General features: G+C 37.4%; 1 long non-coding RNA gene across 1 annotated transcript; it reads right to left on the reverse strand.

The window, feature by feature from the left end:
- Window positions 1-7,054: 7,054 nt before the first annotated feature.
- LOC308194106 lies at window positions 7,055-8,258 on the reverse strand. The gene is made up of 3 exons (XR_013950275.1): window positions 8,222-8,258; window positions 7,613-7,734; window positions 7,055-7,507 (listed from the first exon to the last, which is right to left on the reverse strand). It is a non-coding gene; the product is annotated as an uncharacterized lncRNA (long non-coding RNA).
- Between the last annotated feature and the right edge of the window lie 552 nt (window positions 8,259-8,810).

An 8,810-nucleotide genomic window follows, 5' to 3' on the forward strand; every position in this document is an offset into this window, starting at 1 on the left:
CCAAAGTTATACAGGTCTCTTCATATAAATTACTACCTTTTAAAGCAGTTTATTTGGCTGAGTCTTTCCACATCCATTCTGAGCATATGTGCTCTCTTAAAGTACTGTAAATCTAACTGTCCTCTAAATCACCTTGGAGACTTCTCTTCTGTCAAAAAGGATTTCAAAGGCTATGTCTTTCCAAAATCATAATACTGGTTTTATTTTGTGTTTATGACTATGCAAAAGAATTACTGATTTATCCAAAGGCAGCAAAGACACTTTCTGAAAGTATTGAAAGGGATTCTGAATTAGAATGATGAAGTGCCTATTGCCTGATGGCTGGTACTGTACAGCAGATAACAGCTCTCCATCATTACAATATATGCAACAGTCAAGCTTTTGCTAAAATGTGTTTAAGATTTAGAATGTGTTATTTATTAAATAAACTTGGTTTTCATTTTTTCCTCTCTCTTCTTTTTCATTTCTATTCAGAACAAGATGTTATGATTGCAGACTTTTCTGCTAGATGGGTGGTTTAAAAACACTAAGGAAATATATAAAAAAAGGCAACATATACCCATATACTGGGGCCGGTCCTCTTTAATATCTTTATCGATGATCTGGATGAGGGCGTCCAGTGCACCCTCAGTAAGTTTGCAGATGACACCAAGCTAAGTGCGTGTGTCGATCTGCTCAAGGGCAGGAAGGCTCTGCAGGAGGATCTGGATAGGCTGGAGCGATGGGCTAAGGTCAACTGTATGAAGTTCAACAAGGCCAAGTGCCGGGTCCTGCACCTGGGGCGCAACAACCCCAAGCAGAGCTACAGGCTGGGAGATGAGTGGCTGGAAAGCTGCCTGGCAGAGAAGGACCTGGGAGTACTGGTTGATAGTCGGCTGAATATGAGCCAGCAGTGTGCCCAGGTGGCCAAGAAGGCCAACAGCATCCTGGCCTGCATAAGAAGCAGTGTGGCCAGCAGGGCTAGGGAAGTGATTGTGCCCCTGTACTCGGCTCTGGTGAGGCCGCACCTCGAGTACTGTGTTCAGTTTTGGGCCCCTCGCTACAGGAGGGACATGGACGTGCTCGAGCGAGTCCAGAGAAGGGCGACCAAGCTGGTGAGGGGTCTGGAGAACAAGTCTTACGAGGAGCGGCTGAGGGAGCTGGGCTTGTTCAGCCTGGAGAAGAGGAGGCTCAGGGGCGACCTTATCGCTCTCTACAGTTACCTTAAAGGAGGCTGTAAAGAGGTGGGGGTTGGTCTGTTCTCCTACGTGCCTGGTGACAGGACGAGGGGGAATGGGCGAAAGTTGCGACAGGGGAGATTTAGGTTGGATGTTAGGAAGTACTTCTTTACCGAAAGGGTTATTAAGCATTGGAACGGGCTGCCCAGGGAGGTGGTGGAGTCACCATCCCTGGAGGTCTTTAAAAGACGTTTAGATGTAGAGCTTAGCGATATGGTTTAGTGGAGTACTTAGTGTTAGGTCGGAGGTTGGACTCGATGATCTTGAGGTCTCTTCCAACCTAGAAATCTGTGATACTGTGATACTGTGATATGAAGACTTGCCTGTGGCTTTCTCTAGCAGTTATATGCTTTTGAAAGTCTGGTGCTTCATTAAGTAAATGTCTTCAATTTTAAGATGCAGTTGTCCCATTCATTAATTTGGAAATTTCTAATATTAAAATAAAGCTTTATGTTGTAGTTACTGAAAATAGCTGTTATCTAGTTCCTGAATCCTCATTTTAATACTCTGAAGTATAACCATAATAGTATCACTTCATCCTCCTGTAAAAATCCAGGAGCAAATCTGAAGGAAAACAATAGGATCATCCAGGGCTGTTAATAGAGGTAAAGAACAACAGGACTAAGAATAGGACAAAAAATATCTCCAGATATAACTGCAGAAAGAAATGGTAAGGAAAAAATGTAAATATCATGCAGCATCAGGAAAGCTAAGCACTGGAGGAAAGCTTTATAATGGAGGTTAAAATTCCATTTCTTCCAACAGCGCTGAATGGGATACTTAATATTGCTGAAAAAAGAATCCATGCTATTGAGCTAGAGAGACTCAAAAACAAAGACATCTACTTAAGGCTTTTAAAGCCAACTAGAAAATATACCTATACAACTCCCAGTAACTGGTTGAATGGCTGAGGATTTTTTGTTTGTTTCTTGTTTTTAAGGTGGGAGCAGGGAAAGGTGGATGTGTGTGAACTCTAAGCAACTTGACCACATCCTTGCCTCAGTACTACTTAAAACCAAAGAAGAATATCAAGGACATTCCTAGCTGTTTCTTCATAGCTGAAAAAGATAATTATTTTTTTCCCCTTGTATCTCCAGCTTGCTGAGTGCCACTCTTAAAAAAAGGAAGGAAACAGCCTAGTAATTATGTACACACTGAAATATACTCAAGCCATTCATAGCTCTTAAGGTCTTTCAGAAAACAGAAGTTTAGTGGCCCACAGTACTAGATCAAATACAAATTCTTTCTTTTCTCCCCAATGCACACAGGGGAAAAAAGGGTGGAAGGAAGAAGATTGTTCATCACCCTAGAAAAAAATATATATAAAAACAAATAATCATTAATTTACAATACATATATGCAAAAAATATTTTTTCTAATGTATTTGTTTATAAGATGTATTATATATAGTAATTTGACAAATAAATTAGAAAATAGTTGCCCAGAAGCAAAGTATAGCTTCCTGATTTCAAAAAGCATTGCAAATCAGGTGGGTGCCTTTATCAGCACAAAAAAAAAAAACAACATCTATTCCATGGACTTCCACTGATATAAAGATGGGAAAATGAACTGAAATGACTCACAGCTGCACAAACACAAATAAAAAAAGGTAAAGTAGTTTTCCACACCAAAGCCTTAGTTCAGCATGTATTCAATCAAGATTGTATTCTTCTATCTTGGTAATTAAGCTGAAGATGAAATGTACTTTCTTCTCGCATTTCTGCTTTCTTTTGTACAAATAAATTGCTGTCCTCTGCTAGACTTCCCCTGTAATTCTTATTTAGTTTTACATAGCCTGATGAACAATTTATTATAGAATAAGTTAGTTTCTATACTGTATTTCATGTAAAAATCTCAGTGTGAGTGGTGAATTCCAGTGTATAACTTTTCAAACTGTTGTGGCTTAACCCACCAGGCAGCTCAGCACCACACAGCCTTTTGCTCACCCCCACACACACCCCAGTAGGAGGGGGGAGAGAATCAGAGAAAAAAAGTAAAAGCTTGTGGGTTGAGGTAAGGAGAGCTTAATACAACATAAAAGGAAGAAAAATAATAATAATAGAAATAAAAATAATATGTGCAAAGCAAGTGATGCACAATGCAATTGCTCCCCACCTGATGCCCAGGCCGTCCCTAAGCAGTGGTCCCCCCCTCCCCCAGCCAGACACCCCATATAAGCATGATGTCATATGGCATGGAATATCCCTTTGGACAGTCTGGGTCAGCTGTCCTGGTTCTGTCCACTCCCAGCTCCTTTTGTGCATGCCCTGCCAGCGAGGAACCTGGGGATCATGAGAGGCTGAAGAGTCCTTGATTTTAGAGTAAGCACTTCTCTGCAACAATTAAAACATCAGTGTGTTATCAACCTTATTCTCATCTTAAATCCAAAGCACAGCACCATACCAGCTGCTAGGAGGAAAATTAACTTTGTCCTAGCTGAAATCATGACACAAACTCTAAAAAGAAAAAGGTTTCCAACAAGTAAACTAACATTGAATTGTGACAAAACATGTCCAAAAAAAAAAAAGAGTAGCAGAATGGATTCCCAGCCATGTGTCAGTGCCTAGATGCATCCTGAAGAAGATGCACCTCACTTTGCTCTCATCTCACATTTGCACACCAGTACTGCTCATCCCCCTATTGCAATTTCATGCAAATGATCTCCTTTCCCTTCCCCCACAAAGCAGGGCCGAGGTCTCTCCCCTTTCACCCTCACTTCCTAATGCTCTATCCAAGATCTACTTAATCTCAGTCCTTGCTATGCCACGTTTGCTTCACTATGCCTCCATATTCAGAAGGGAAAGCACAAGTCTTCTGCAAGGAAAGAAAGCTCAGGTACTTGTTTTATGCACATATAGAAGCAATTTACCAGCTGGTATCATTGGTTGTATTTAAATGTTTATCGTACAGACCAAATGAAAACTTCCTTACAGAAAGCTTAATTGCTATCACTTTAAAGTGATCACACTCCCCAACTGACATATACGCCACAGTTTCCAAACAAACCCTAGAGTCACACTGAAATCTCCTAAAATAAAGAATGCAATGAAATATGTAGCCAAAACGGAAACACCTTATCTACATTGTATTAATGATACACTTAGGAAATTACGAAGAACACAGCTTGTAAAGGGTTGTCAATTGGTGCTATCTGCAACACAAGGTTAACAAATCTCATTGTTTGAGACTATGTACTAATTTTGCATATGATTTTGCATATACCAGCTGACAGGGCTCTCTATATGCTCCTATATGCTCTTAAAATTTGCATACAAACTCAATGTATCTAAAGGGTATCTGAAACCAAGAATGCTTACATATGCCGTTTTTTCAAAAACAAACCTCTTCTCCCCCACAGTCTGCATTTATTTTTACTTCCACAATGTTAATTTTAAATGTTTTTAACAAAGAAGGTCTAATTTTCAGCCTAGTGCAAATCATTCCCCATGAAACATGGAAAGCATCACATATATGCAATAGTACTTCTTAGCTGTAAAGGAATAGGTTACAGGATTGGAAGCTTCATCTGTTATTTCTGTAGACTTTGGAAAAAAAACAGGATAATTTGAAATGTATTGTGTAACACTGGGTTTTTGAGTTCTTGGACATCATTGTTTTGTCATGAGTAATGTTTCATATCACATAATAGAATTAGCATAAGAAAGTAATCCTAGTATTTGAAAAGGAAGACATCTGTGCTATTCTTAGGGGCAAAGCTTGAACCAGTGTTTATCAACAAGGCTATTCAAATTTCCCAAGCTAAGACCCATGTTTGCTTGATTATGCTATCATGAACTTTGAAATCATTTAGTCCGGAGTACTCTGTGCTCTGAATACCTAAATGAAATGATCTGTGTGCACATGTTCAAGGCAATGAACAGCCCAAACAAGATCAGAGTAAAAGAATTTGTCTTGAAAACAAAGAAATTTGACTACAAAGGATTTACATACTGTGTACTTTGTTGCAGACAGTTGCAAAGCTTATTCTGCAAATGCATATCATTCAGAGCATTTGATTATTGAATCTTTCTTGACCACGTTTTACCTCTCTACAATGTATTATAGATTACTGAAGAAAGAGTCAGAACCTCCATCTACCTGCTGCATCTAAATAACAAGACAAATATAAACTTGCATATGATCATTAGAATCCTGCTGAACTTAATTATCTGCAAATTGTGGCTGCAGCTGTCAAGGGTTTTATATGAGTGTGCAATTCTTTACTGCTCTAGAATGTGTTGTGTGCAGGCTCCAAGAGGAGCACAGAGCTAAAACCTGTCCAGTATTTCCAGTGTCTCCACCAGCAAACACCAGATATAAGCCTTTACAGCCAATGGAGGTAGATAACATACCAGACATTGGAAAAGGAGTGACAAGGATCCTGACAGACACTGGATCTCAAATTGCAGAAAGTATAAATAAAGGAGAGGACCTGATAGACATGATAAATGGCACTGGCTGAGGCTCAATCAGATGACAAAATACTGTGATATTTTAATTATACACATACACCCATAAAATCCAGCAAGTCATATTTCCACATGTTGAAATAGGACTGTACAGACAACTTGTCCTCTTCTGATTTGGGGATATTTGTCTTTTCAATTTTACTATCGATTTTTCTGTTTCTTCTTTTTATAATCCAGGAATAGACACATACAAAAAAGACAGTTAAAAGGTTTTAGTAAACGTGATGTTTGGTTTAACTGAGTTATATTTTCCACTCAAAACAGCGATTCACCCCTTTTGTTAGACCATCTCCCCAAAGCCTGCAGCTTTCACGTTCAAGACCAGAATGAGATGAAGTTAACAACTGCATCTTTTCACTAATTTTAGAAAAAACACCTCTCAGAGGTGCACCTCTCTTTCCCTTTCTTGATGTTATTAACAACTACTGATTTAATTTTTACTGGAAATCAGATTTAATTGATGACATTTGACTATATTTAAGCTAAACTGTTAACTATTGCTCATATTATAATTATAACATAAGCATGCTTGGAAATTAAATTAAAGACGAAATCAGAATTACCCAGCCACTCACAAGCTTCCTTCTGCTAATAATTTGCATTAGCAAGCTTGTTTGTGGTGATACCTCAGTAATATGGCAGAGACTAGAGACAGGGGGTTCTCATCAACAGTTTTTTTGTCTCATTTACAGCTCTGGACTGCATTGAATACTTGTCATTTTGAACTTGTAATTATACTTCTGTAGCTGACCCACTTCAAACTGGAACAGCAGTACCAGGAACATAAGACGGCATTTGAAGGAGGTATTTAATCTTATAATAATATTTAAAAAAAAATGCTTGTTTGCTTTTTACAAGGATTTAAGGATAGTATTTCATTAGAAATAATTCAGGTTAACATTTTCTTGGGATTTAATGTAGGATTAATGTCTGTTTACAAAGTCCATTGTTTTGTAGGAAGTATAGTTTCCTCACAAAAGTACTACATTTGCCTAGAATTAGAGCTGATAACATGAGGAACATAATATAAAAAGAAATTTTTTAGTCAAATTAAGTTAATCCTGGGAATCCAGAATTGTGTTTAAATTTTCATCAACTGGATCAACTTCCATCGTTGTGTTAAAAATCCATCAACTTTAGGAAAATCTTAATCAAAAGTTACATTAAAAATAAAGAAATTAATGTTGTTTGCACATCTTAATGTTGTATATCTATGTTAAGAGTTTCTTCAGTCTGTTTTCACATTATTTTTAACTATAAATTTCCCCGGTTCATATCTTCATTTTAGGGATAAAACATACTCAAGCACTATCTTTTATTTTAAATTAATGCTGATTTAGCTTAAATTCAACTGTAGTATTTTTTTTTTAAGATATTTAGATCACTAGGATAGTGATAATTCGACTGCTTTGGGATAAGGAGGATAAGTTACAAATTTGTTTTTAAAAATCCTAATTGTTCTAATAGAAAGAAACAGAAAAAAATGTGTTTTCAAATACAAATACTTTTTAAAAACTCATGCGTGCCTACATTAGGGACTGTAAGGCCAATAAAATGAATCAAGCAAGAATTACACTTTTTTAACTTTAAAAGTAAGTCTTATGTGCATTTTATGATTTGAAGTCTTTTTCAGGTCTTCTTTTTCAACCTGTGTGGAAAGGTCTATTTCATTTTCTTTTAGATTTAAAGATATCAATAAACAAAATACCGCAACACCTTCATAATACAAAATGACTTATTTCAGACAGAAGTCTATCCATTTTTCAGTTCTATAGGATGCAAAAATAATTCTCTTCATCCCAGGAGTATTCACAACCTTAACTAAAGGAAACAAAATAAGTTTTAATATCAGCATTATTTTCATAATTTTAAAGATTTTAATGGTAAATGTTTCTCAACCAGAATTTTTAAGCAAAGATGATTTACTTTAACAGTAAGAGTATTATTTAGTAGAAAGAGTCCTGCTTTTCCTGTGTGTCATGACGTCCTTCCTTGTTATTCACACAACTGTTAGAGGAAATGGACTATTCAGGATAGGAAGGAAAAACCTGTCAAAAAAAGTCAAGTGCCATAACAACAAGAAAAAGACAGAGGCCTTCAGTTAAAGTGATTCAGAAGTTATTCAGCAAACAAAATGAATACAACCCACAGTTTCCCATCAGTTTATAGAGACAACTAGGGATACAGTCTTAAAACAGTAACAAGCTCAGTGTATTGCACATCACTAACTACAACAGACACCCCCATGCCACTTCCCCCCTAAACAGTGCCCCAAAGCTTCTCTGTGTTAGCCAGTGTTATTCACCATACAAGAACAGCCATCTGTCTTAAACTACATGCATCCTCTGATTTGGTAAAAATCAAAATAAGAAAAAAAACAGCTCAAAGAGCCCACCTCTTGAGTGCTCTCAACAGCCTCTCCCCAAGGACCTTCAAACCTAATAGCTAGAAGCCTACAAGTCCAAATAAATAAATAAATCAAAGACTTGCTGTGGTTTGACAACTCTTAGTCACACATATGAGAAAATACCATACCTTTCAGCTAAGAGGAAAAGAGGAAAGTGAGTTACTATTATGTCCCATCAGCTGTCATATACTGCCAGAGACAATATATATTCCTTCTGCTTAATCAAAATTAAGTGACTCCAGGTGCCCCGTGCAGGAGGAGTAGTGGGAAGAATCACTGATTTTAGAGGTTTGACAGGTCTTATATAATACCACAGCATTCAAACACTTCTGTGTGTTAGTATGAGCAGCTTACTCTTCAAAATGTTTTTTGCCAGATGAGGCACAGGAAGACACTGTTTTCACTTGTGAGGGCAAAGATGGAGGAACTGCTTTATTTTGGAAAAAATAGAAGGTGAGCCAGAAAGATTAAATTTCGTCAGGAACCCATCTATGGAATACTAAGGTTGTCTGCATGGGGGAATTGCTAATTTGCTGAAGTGATAAATAAGACACAGGAAACAAATCCTTCTATAGACATTCTGTGAATTCACACTTGCAGTTACTACACTCCTGTTTCACCATATATGCAGCCTTCTAAAGGAAGAATGCAGACTGATTAGGTAATGACAGTGTAATAACAGGTTGCAACATTTCAAAAGTGACTAAGTGAGTTGGG

The sequence above is a fragment of the Anser brachyrhynchus genome (assembly GCF_964034855.1).
Source record: "Anser brachyrhynchus genome assembly, chromosome: 4".
Taxonomy (NCBI): domain Eukaryota; kingdom Metazoa; phylum Chordata; class Aves; order Anseriformes; family Anatidae; genus Anser; species Anser brachyrhynchus.